The following is a 12,696-nucleotide window of genomic DNA, read 5'->3' on the forward strand; positions in this document are numbered from 1 at the left end:
TCGTAGCATGTACTGACTGCTAGGCAGAGAGAGTAATTGTAACGTAATAAGAATTTTTGTCTCATTGACACTTTTGATGCTCCACCTTAATTGATTTTGCAGGTACAGCAATGGGTGTAGCAGTTTTGCTGTGTGGGCCAGCTGATCGTCCGCCACACGCTGCCGCCTCTTCTCCTCTGCCTTCATTGTCGCCATATTATTAATAGTACTGTGTCATTTTACACATAGGTACAGTTACACTACAACTGTCACACCTACACCGTGTATTACATACACCACGCTACACAACAATTAGTTGTCTGTGTAAATGTAGCGAACTTTCGCTCAGTCTGACCTGAGTACAGGATTTTCACCGTCGTCACGGAGTTTTTTCCCTCAAGCTTGCCTTTATTAACGTTAATATGAGGTTTTTACGCTCATTGGCGATAGTGATTTTCTCCTGTAGCAGGATAGCACACACACCACAGTGTGAATCTTGTGTGACTGAGTTAGGAATTATATGTATGTATATTGAAATCTTTTTTTCTGAAGAAAGAAAGATTTGATTTTCATGGGGCGTAATGTCACGAATCAAATTCGCAACATTTTCCTTTTGTGAGAAACCACGAACTATTAGTGGAAAACTCACTGTGTATCGCTCAGTTAACCGTTTCTCTCTCCATTTCGGTGGTATACTTTTCAAAACATTCGTCACTGTTTCAAAAGTGACCGATCTAATGCACGTCATTGAGTGCTCTACTGAGCGATATTATTGTTTCTTTATTGTTCGCCCCTGCTTGCCTAAACCGTTGGCCACGCTTCTGGGCTGGCCTGTGCGTTCTACCACACGCATCGTTTGAATGGTCAGTCAAGTGTCTGCCGTGACGGAGTGAGGTTCTGTGCTCCAGCAGTGAGAGGTCAGCTAGCACCCAGGCTCCACTAGACTACAGTTCTCCAGGCTCCCACCCTTCGTTGGTGATACACTGCATTCATTGACCAGTATTTTCTTTTCGTTTTCCGAGACTTAAGAGTTAGTTAAGTGTGCTGTTTCCTTACATGCTGGCCGGCTGCGCCGCATGTTGTTTTTTTTTAGGCGTAAGAATTTAGCTCTTGAGTGAGTGAGTGAGTGCGATCTCATTAATTTGATTTTGAAATGTAACGTTAAATTTATTTTGTAATCAATAAATTTAACAGTTCTTTTTCTTGAGCTTAATGTAATGTAAACTCATGTTTCATTTCTCCATAATTAAGCTTATTCCCTTATAGCTCCTAGCTTGCATAAACGTTTGCCATTCATAACTGGTACTTAGGCCAGTCTTGTTGTATTAAGCTTAAAATCCGTTGTGCCTTCTAGGAGTTAAGCATCAGCAAGAACCTGATATTATTAATAGTATTAGTTATTTATTGTCTGGGGTGAAGTAACTTTCTCCAGAGGCTAACAGTACTAATAAACAGCAATTGAGTAATTAGTCTCTGCTGTGTACTGTTGACAAAGTTTATAAATTCTCGTTCTTAGAGAATCGTGCGAAGCAAGCCAGCGTGAAGTAATCATTGCTTGATTTAGCAAGACAGTCATTGTCCCTGCTCTTCAATATTATTGAATATTATCCTTTAATAAATTGCATATATTTTAAAAACCCCGTGACACTATTAAATATGATTATTTATGAGTGTGTTGTCCCAGATGATTGGCTGAAGAGTGTAATTGTAAATGTGTATAAAGGGAAGGGTGATGCCCTGGAAAGAGGAAATTATAGAGATATAAAGCTTTTAGATCAGATAATGAAGGTAATGGAGAGAGTTTTAGAAGGTATGATCAGAGAAAGAGTGAATATAGATGAGATGCAGTTTGGGTTTATGCCAGGTAGGGGGACCACTGATGCCATATTCATTGTTCAACAGCTTCAGGAAAAATATATTGGTAGGAGAAGGGATCTGTATTTTGTTTTTGTTGATTTGGAAAAGGCCTTTGACAGAGTCCCTAGAGAGGTGGTGAAGTGGGCAATGAGAAAGCTTGGCTTGGAGGAGTGGCTGGTTAGGGCAGTTATGGCTATGTATGTGGGTGCTCGCACCCAGGTAAGAGTGAATGGAGATATGAGTGATGAGTTTTCCGTGAACGTTGGTGTGCATCAGGGGTCAGTTTTGAGTCCCATGTTGTTTATCATGGTACTTGAAGCCCTCTCACGTGACTTTAGAAACGGACTCCCTTGGGAGATGTTGTATGCTGATGATTTGGTGTTGATTGCAGAGAACGAAAGGGAGGCAGAGGAAAGGTTTAGGAATTGGAGAGATGGTATGGGGCACAAGGGCTTAAGGGTAAATGCAGATAAAACAAAAGTGATGATATCTAGGGTTGATGGTGGTACTGTCAAAGACGAGGGAGAGTGGCCATGTGCAGTTTGCCACAAGGGCGTGGGAAGTAATTCTATCTTGTGTGGTGTTCGTGATAAATGGGTGCACAAGAGATGTAGTGGTATCAGAGGTAGACTGCGAGATAATGGTGATTTTATGTGTATGGTGTGTCGGGGAGAGCAGGTGGAGATTGTCAGGCATGAAAGGATTGAACTTGCTGGTGAAACTCTTGAGTGTGTGGAAGAGTTTTGTTATTTGGGAGACATGTTGTGTGCTGGAGGTTGGGCAGGAGCTAGCTCTGTGGCTAGGATGAGAAGTGGTTGGAAGAAGTTCAGGGAGCTCTTGCTTCTTCTGACACTGAGAGGGCTCTCCCTACATGCTAAGGGGTCTTTGTATGCAGCATGTGTTAGGAGTGTAATGCTGTATGGTAGTGAGACCTGGGCAGTAAAGAAGGAGGATATTCGCCGGCTCAGACGTACAGAAATGACAATGATGTTACGAATGGGAGCGAGCGTGTTTATAAGTTCGTGACATTTTTGTTTCAGTGTGAAAACTGCGAATTCTAGTGGAATCCCACTGTGTATCACTCAGTTCAACCGTCCTAGCGTTCACTCGATTGGGACGGTTTTCAGAACATTTTTCACTGTTTCATAAGTGATCATCCTTGCGTGCGACATTAGCACCTTCACTGAGTGATTTATTGTGAGCGTATATCACTCACTTTCTTTCCGTTGACCGTTGAAGCAAGTATGGTCATCCCTCGCCCCCTTTCATAATTCGAAGTCAGTCAGGATCGGATCATCGTGAGAGTAGGTTCGTTTACAGCGAGTTCCTGAAATCTCCACCTAGCGATGAATCAGCGAAGAGCGTTTAGCGTGTTTGCAGCGTCCGTCCTATGTATCGACGCCCAGTCATTCTGCTTAGCCCCTCCACTGACCAGTATTTTCTTTTGTTTTTCCTAGGTTTAAGTGCTTAGCTTTGAGTGAGTGAGTGAGTGTATTCTCCTTGTTATTTTGAAGTCATTTTGAGACTCATGTAACGTAAATTTATTTCATTGTAGTTAATAAATTTTACAGTTCTTTTCCTTTGAGCTTAATATATAGTTAAACTCGTGTTTTATTTCTTCACATTAAGCTTATTCTAGTTGCCGCTCCTAGTTTGCATAAACGCTTGCATTATTCATAACTGGTACTTAGGCCAGTCCTTTTGTATTAAGCTTAAATCCGTTGTGCCAACCAGGAGTTAATGCACCGGCAAGAACCTGTTTATTACTATTAGTATTAGTTATTGATTGTCAGGGGTGGAGTCACTTCCTCGAGAGGCTAACAGTACTACAAACAGCACTCGTGAGTAATTAGTCTCTGCTGTGTACTGTTGAGAAAGTTTATAAATTCTCATCCTTAGAGAATTGGTGAAGTAAACCAGCATAAAGTAAAACTTACTGCTTGATTTCACAAGTCAATTTTTTGTCTATTTTCAAGCAAAACATATAACCTTTATTTAATTTTTAAATTCACAAAACCCCATGACAAATGATTAGGTGGATGTGTAGTGCGTCCCTGCGTGCAAGGTCTGGGGGGGCTGGGTTTACGATGGAAGAGTTGAGAGGTAGGATGGGACTGGAGTGTATTGGTGTTGTGATGAGGAGAGGTAGATTGAGATGGTTTGGACATGTGGAGAGGATGGGGATGATAATTGGGTGAGGAAGGTGAGAAGTGTTAATATTGGGGGTGGGGTTATGAGGGGTAGACCGAGAAAGACATGGGACGAGGTCATTAAGTGTGACCTCAGGGTTAAGGGACTGAACAGGGAGGCTGTATTGGATCATGCAGCTTGGAAAGCCGCCATTAGGTGACCAAGGCCGACGCATGCAAGCATGTTGGAGCCTTTAAAAATAAAACGAAACGATGAAACGAACATACTGGAATGAGAGGTGTCCCATTAAAACTATTTCATAGTTATCTCAGTAATAGAATACAATGTGTTTTTTGTAACAATAATTTCTCGCCTTTTAAATCTTTATCAAAGGGTGTACCACAAGGGTTTATCCTTGGGCCACTTCTTTTTCAAATATACATTAATGATATAGTAAAGGTCAGCACAAAATTTAAGTTTACGCTATATGCTGGCGATACCAATCTTTTGTTAGCAGACAGAAATATAAATTACCTATATTCAAACTTACCAGTACTCTTGGAATTAAATTTTATAAATCAATGGATAAAATCTAACAAATTAAAGCTTAATGTATCCAAAACAAAATATGTTTTCTTTTAAAACCGATCAGTAAAAAATTCTTTGCCACCATTACTACTTGATGGTGAAACTATACAAAATGTCAGTAAAATAAAATTTCTTGGTGTACTCATAGATGAGAATTTAAATTATAAATATCATATAGATGAAATATGTTTAAAGTTATCCAAAGTTTGTGGTGTACTATACAAAATCCGTTATAATCTAACAACAGAGGCTATGGTCAGCATTTATTATACACTATGCCATCCTTACCTCATATACTGTGCATCCATATGGGCATGTACTTGGCCCTCATTTTTGAACAAAATAATTGCTCAGAATAAAAAAAATAGGATGTATATATTTTCTAGGTAAATTCGATTCAACAACCCCAATATTTTCAAATACAAAAGTGTTGAACTTTGAAAATATTCATAAGTATTATACATTACTATTGATGTATACGACCTATGTAGGGAATGAAATACTTAAGTTTGTAGAAAACCCACATAATACTCGTAGTAATAGCATTAATTTATGTTCTCCACAATTTAGAACAACCCTCTTCAAGAACAGTATAATATCTTTCGGCCCTCAACTATTTAATGGTTTACTAATAGATAAAAAAAATTCTTAAGTCAAGTAATATTCTAACATTTAAAAGAGAAATGAAAAATTATTTGTTAGGTCAGCAATACATACAATACATATAATTTTGTAATAATTTAAGGTAGAACAAAAGCACCTTTTGTTATGATACAATTCATGCATAGTATGTGTATGTGTGTGAATGTAAATGTGTAGCTGTGTGTGTTTTGAGAATAATATATATATATATATATATATATATATATATATATATATATATATATATATATATATATTCACCGGGTCGGTCAGGATCACTTGATGGTCGTGATCGTCAGCTTTTACCCTCCCGGAAGGGAGCTGAGAGCTCATATAGTCCGATCTAAGGGCAAGGCTGTGACCTTCACACACGCACACACCCGTCCTCTTGCTCAAGGGGGACAGTAACCACCCACTTCGTCAGTGAAACTATTCGCAACCTGAGCGAGGCGCGAACTCCCGTCCACCAGTTGGCAAGCGAGAACGTTACCACTGCACCAGCGAGCGGTGTGTATGTGTATGTGTGCGTATGTATATGTATATGTATATATGTGTGTATATGTATGTGCATGTATCTATATGTATATGTATGTATATATGTGTTCATGTACAGTATGTGTGCATACTGTATATGTGCACATGTGTGTATGTGAGAATAGGTATGTACAGTATATGTTTAAAAGTATGTGTGTGTATGTATATTGATGTATATGTATTTATTTATGAATGTGTGTATGTATATATGTATGAGTGTATGCATGTATATTTTCGATTATCATAAGGTTGTAGTTTGTATTTATATAATTTTCTACTTTCTGATACACATACGATTGTAGCTGGTATATCCAACTAAAGCAACCACAGTTTATAAATAGTATTTATAAAAATGTCTGTCAGGGAGCTTAGGCTCGACAGACCGTTGCTTGTTATGTAATGTTCAAATGTATACATGGATGTATGACCATAAAGCAATAAACATTTACTTACCTACTTACTGACATACTTACTTCAGAAATGGACTCCCGTGGGAGATGTTGTATGCTGATGATTTGGTGTTCATTGCAGAGAATGAAAGGGGGGCGGAGGAAAGATTTACGAAGTGGAGAGATGGTATGGGGCACAAGGGCTTACAAGCAAATGCAGATAAAACAAAAGTGATGATATCTAGGGCTGGGGGCGGTACTTTCAAAGAAGAGGGAGAGTGACGATGTGCGATTTGCCACAAGGGCGTGGGAAGTAATTCCATATTGTGCAGTGTCTGTGATAAGTGAGTGCATGAGAGATGTGGTGTTAGAGGTAGAGTGCGAGATAATGCTGATTTCATGTGTGTGGTGTGTCAGGGAGAGCAGGTGGAGATGGTCAGGCATGAAAGGATTGAACTTGTTGGTGAGTCTCTTGAGTGTGTGAAAGAGTTTTGTTATTTGGGAGGCATGTTATGTGCTGAAGGTGGGGCAGGAGCTAGCTCTGCGGCTAGAGTGGGGAGTGGTTGGAAGAAGTTCTGGGAGCTGTTGCCTCTCCTGACATTGAGAAGGCTCTCCCTCCATGCTAAGGGTTCTTTGTATGCAGCATGTGTTTGGAGTGTAATGCTGTATGGTAGTGGGACTTGAGCAGTAAAGGAAGAGGATAGTCGCAGGCTCAAACGTATAGAGATGACAATGATTAGGTGGATGTGCAGTGCGTCCTTGAGTGTGAGACCTGGGGGGGCTAGGTTTACAGTGGAAGAGTTGAGGGATAGAATGGGACTGGAGTGTATTGGTGCTGTGATGAACAGCAGTAGATTGAGATGGTTTGGGTATGTGTAGAGGATGGGGGATGATAACTGACTGCAGAAAGTGAGTAGTGTTAATGTTGGGGGTTGCAAGAGGTAGGCCGAAAAAGACCTGGAACGAGGTCACTGAGTGTGACCTCAGGGATAAGGGACTGAATAGGGAAGCTGCCAGAGATTGAGTAGCATGGACAGCCGCCATTAGATGACCAAGGCCGATTCATGCAAACGTGTTAGATTCTTCAAAAATGAATGAACGATAGAAATATGATACAACCTATTCACGTTGGGGGTTGGGTTGTGAGAGTCAGACCGAAAAAGACCTGGGATAAGGTTACAGAGTGTGGCCTCAGGGATAAAGGGCTAAATAGGGAGCTGCCAGAGATCAAGTAGCGTGGAGAGACACCATTAGGTGACCAAGGCCAGAGCATGCAAGCACATTGGAACTTTTATAAACGAAACGAACGTTACGAACAATACCGATACACAAACAATATTCACATCCATGTTCACAGCACTTCATCATCGGGTCAGAAGTCAGAAAATATAATAAAAGAGCAAATGATACCAACTGCCAATTGCTCATCACTTTGGGATTGTGTATGGACAACACCTCAAAATACTGGATTCGATCCTGACCATCACCATCACATCTTTCGTCATGACCCTCACACTTTTCATCATTATTCTCACACTGAAAAATGAAAGAAATAAACGCAATGGTCAAGCAGTAGAACACACACACACACACACACACACACACACACACACACACACACACACACACACACACACACTGTTAAATACAAGCCAGTTATCAACTGGATAATCACTGTGGGGATGCCAGGGGACAGGAGTCCCCCTACTGCTGCCTCATTTACTGAGTGAAGCGCCTTCTTGAGACTGATGCAGGCTGCCAGCAACCCTTATTGAAACTCACGATGGTTAGAATCCAGTCAAGTGTAGACTTCTTGGGTGAAGATTGCCGAGGCATCTGAATCTTTAACTAATAGTCCTGGATATCCATCAACAGCATATGAGCCAGACCCTTGCCAGGAGCACTGAAAACTGTAACATCTTGGTAGTTATTGCAGTCACACAGATCTCCGTTCCCTTCCCAAACAGGGCTAACCAAACACCTCATCCAATCAGAAGGAATTATACCAGTACATCGAACAACTTCAGCTACTGCAAGTCTAACTATTTATGTATCTATAGACCGACGCCCTAATCCCGCAAAGGGTGGCCCCAGACAAAACGCCTCCAAGTCGCTCTGTCACCCACAATTTGCCTCCCCTCCCCCCAGCTCACTCCCCCCTTCCTCATATACCTCTCAACTCCATCCCTCCACCTCCTCCTCGGTCTTCCCCTCCCTCTCCCTCCCTCCACCTCACCTACATACACCCTCTTAGTCAGTTCTTCATTCTCCATTCTCTCCACATGTCCAAACCACCTCAGTGTATTTCTCTTAATCTTCTCAACCACATCCACTTCCACCCCACAACGTTCCCTCACTTCTTCATCCGTCAACCTGTCCCTCCATGTCACTCCAAATGCTCCTGTCAAGCAACTCATTTCCATTGCTCTCACTCTTGACTTGCTCCCCTCTAGCAAGGTCCATGCCTCACTTCCATACGTCAGGGTAGGGATCACAATACTATCATGCAGTGACTTCATAACTTCCATACTCACCTCCCTATTTCTCATCACTGCTTTCAGTGAACCAACAACCTTCCTTCCCTGCTGTACCTTTTCAAGCACTTCATCCCCAAAAGTTCCATCCTCACTCATCATACTACCCAAGTACTTGAATGCACTCACATTCTCCATATCCTCACCATCCAACCTCACTGTACATTCTGTGACTTCATTCCTCTCAAACACCATAACTTTACTCTTGCTTACATTAACTTTCAGATTCCTCTTCCTACACACTCTCCCAGATTCGCTCACCAAACCTTGCAACTCCCATTCATCTTCACTCAACAACATTGTATCATCAGCAAACAGCAACACTGGAATCTTCCACATTTCACCCTCATTCATTAGAGCCACCCTCACATCCACTGCCCTACCTTGCAACTCCTTTACAACCCCATCCATGTATATACTAAATAGCCAAGGAGACATCACATATCCCTGTTTCAGTCCCACACTGAGATCAAAGAACTCACTCAGCTCACCATCCACTCGCACCTTAGCCCTAGCTCCTTCGAACATACTCTTCACAGAACTCAACAATTTCCCCTCCACTCCATGTACTGTATTCTAAATACCTTCCATATTCCTTGCCTATCTGTTCTGTCATAAGCCTTCTCCAAGTCCATGAAGGCAGCATACACTTTCTTTCCCTTCTCTAAATACTTCTCCACTAAACATCTTAGAACAAATATCTGATCTATACACCCTCTTCCATTCCTAAATCCTCCTTGTTCTTCTCCAATTGGCTTCTCCGTTATATGTCTAACTCTGTCAATGAGTATTCTACCATATATTTTTCCAGTCACACTAAGAAGGCAGATATCCCTATAGTTACCACATACTTCTCTCTCCACTTTCCCTTTGTAGAAAGGAACAATTGTACCTGATTTCCACTCCTCTGGAACCCTTCCCTCTTCCTAAGCCAGTCTACACAACTTCCATATCCACTCCACTACAATCTCACCCCCATATTACTGCAAGTAATCCCCATATATGGCTTCTTCCCCATCTTTGATCAGTTTGGCCGGATGCCACAGAGACCAGTCGCCCTACCACTTTTCAGCCCCATCACTGCCGTCCTGTATTCATCTAAGGAAGACATGGCATTGTAGACTGGTTGGATGGCAGCTAGTGACTGCACATCAGCCGATGGAAGCTCCATGCTGGGTTCTGCTGTACACAACTGCTTTTAGTATCCAGGCCAATAAGCCCTCTAGTCACTCACTCCAGACACAAACCATCTATCTACTATCTCAGCAGAGTTAACCTGAGAGGCAGGACTGGAGCAGAGCTTCTTCAGGGCTTGATAGCAGGTCGAAGGTCATTTACAGTAAAAGTCCTCCAATCTGACCACCAATAATCCAAACATCCCAATACTCCGAATATTGAAAGGCAATTTTTTTTTTTTTCTGGGCTTTTTCAAAATTTTCTGGGCTTTAAAGATTTATCTTGCTTGGACTTGCTCTTCAACGTGGATATACCTTCGTGCAACTATTCATCTACAATTCTTTGCATTTCTGATGAGTAAAATAATAAGCCATATCATTTTAAGTGTTTATTTAACCCGCCCCATCCCGGAGACGTGAATTCACGTCCTCACATGATGTGCACTCATATCCTGGAGACGTAAATTAACGCGGCAACATTGCAAGGTCCCTAATTTGTACAATTTTCAATTTTCGCGAATAATTTTTGGCATGTTTACACGGGACACCTTCCTCTACAAGATGCCAGGCAGGGACAATGCCTTACCCAGCATGACCTCCTCCCCCTTCTGCATGCCCTTTTCTCATCAATTCACCTGTTATCAGTGACCTGGCCAGTAAAGCCATGTCATGACACGGTACAAAATTCAGGGCCAGAGTGATTCCCCAATCGATGAGAATGTGGAGGACAAACATTAGAGGAAGAAACAGTCAGAAATGATGATCAGGTAATGTGGCAAAAAAAGGTCAGGAATGGTGATGAGTTAGAGGGTGAAATAATGCTTATAATGCCTATATTACCGTTTGAAAACCAATATACTCTCGTACTACATATAAATTCGTACCAAATAAATAAATAAATACCATTTATGAGTGGTGTGGAATAGTTATCCTCCCATAGAACTCGTTTTCTTTGCAGCCAGCCTGATAGAAAACCCTGTAAGGTAAGGAGGTACTCCTACCTGGATTGAGTATTTTAAATCTCAGGTGAGCAATTTCTCTATGAATTTTCGATGTTTCTCACCAAAAGCGGATGTTTGAGCCAAAAAAAAAAAAAAGGTCCAAAAATGTCGTGACTGGGGCGTACCACTGCCCAGAAAACGTCGGGATGGGGGGGTTAATGATCCTGTACATATTTCTAATGTTTTCAGAGGTCCCCCCAATAGTCAAAAAAAAAAAAAAACTAGTCCGAAAGACCCTCGGTCCCCTGGCATTCGGATTACAGGACTTTTACTGTACTTGAATGACACCCTCTAACTCCTCACGAATTTCCCTGACATACCTCTCTTTGTCCGTTCTTGGTAAAACTCTTGACCGAAAAGCCAGAAATCTTTGTGGCCCTCAGTTCCTAGCCAGTCTAGAAGCATAACCCATCAACTGTTGCTAGCATCCCTGGTGAGACAAATCCCCTACTTGATCGTGGACACTCAACAACACATTCATCAGCTTCTCTCACAGTAACACACTTATGAGTAACCTTCCACTCAAAAGGGTCATCAACAGCACTGACCACACCAAACTGATTCCTGACTGTCACTGCATACTCATCAGTGCATTCCATGCTCAAGACTGAATAGTTATATGGCATCCCGAGATTTTCCAATATTTCATCTGTAGCCTTAGAGCAGCAACATCAAGTCTGTGAACTGCAGTAAAGAACTCTGCTTTCCTGAAAACCAAGCAGTTCTGCAGGATGCTCCAGAGTTCTTACAACAAGGTGGTCAGTCTCCTCAGCAACCTCTTCAGCAATGGAATAAGAAGTCCAGCAGTGAAGATAAGGCTTCTGGAATCTGCATGCAGTAATTTTAAATTTATGGGATTTTTAAAAATACAGAAAGTTAGAACTATTGGAATTCCTGGTTCTACAGCCATGGGGACCTACTTATACACAATCCTCAAAGCCTTCCCTGTCAGTGCCAGTAACTGCACTGACGTTGCTAAAGGCTAAAAGTGTATCCCACAAGGGGCACTGTTCCACACCTGAGTTGAGGTTGATAGAGAACAAATCTTATTCTATGAGATAACTCATCTCAGTAAGTGCATACACAGCAATATGAGAGATAATGCCATAATTGAATCATACATAGCTCTGTGCAAGAATCTTCAATACAGTGGAAGCATTTGCTAATTCTTTGCTTCATCAGTCTCCACATCTTGATGTCTTGTACACACCTTTGTTTGTCCATTTGTTTGAAATGCTGTACAGTATCTCATTCATTCATCATCTACTGTGCATGTACTTCCCCCACAAAATATAAGTATCCCATGTTGTCACACCGAAGGCAGTCTACAGCTCTTGAAGGAAACAACTCCAATGTGCTTCTGTTCTCAACTACATCAGTTCTTATCCAAGGATATATTAATCCACATTTCTCAACGGATCTCTTTCCTTTTTTTTTTTTTTTTTTTTTATTACTATCGTTAGTTTCTTCCTTCCACATGACAATGCTAAGCCTAGTAAATATTCCTTTTTGAAGTTCTCCTGCAGCCATTTTGTTCAATTTCCTTCTCCATATCACAACTTTCAAATCACACATTAGCCTTCCACTTCACGTGACTATTTGCCACATTTCAAACTTTACCTGATACTTACATTAGTCATGCAAGAAAAATAATCATAGATTATAAATTTCTTGATAAAGTTATCATCTATGTATTTATCAAACAACACATGGGGTCAGGGTGGCACAGTGGTAGAGCATCGGACTTGGGACTGGGGGATCGTGAGTTCGAACCACGCTGGTAGCTGCTATGCCGGGAGGGGTAGCGCCCTCCTGTCACCTAGTAGGGCTATATGATCTATTAAGGTCTAGCTCGGGGGAAAATTTC

At 41.4% G+C, this 12,696-nt stretch overlaps 1 protein-coding gene across 1 annotated transcript in view; it reads left to right on the forward strand.

The window, feature by feature from the left end:
* Positions 1–12,696, forward strand: part of LOC145407478 (sodium-coupled monocarboxylate transporter 1-like) — a 65,355-nt gene that overhangs the window by 36,533 nt on the left and 16,126 nt on the right. The gene's annotated exons all lie outside the window — the stretch shown is intronic.

This window comes from Coenobita brevimanus, chromosome 73, assembly GCF_032717465.1.
Source record: "Coenobita brevimanus isolate Jiangsu-jjx chromosome 73, ASM3271746v2, whole genome shotgun sequence".
Lineage (NCBI taxonomy): Eukaryota > Metazoa > Arthropoda > Malacostraca > Decapoda > Coenobitidae > Coenobita > Coenobita brevimanus.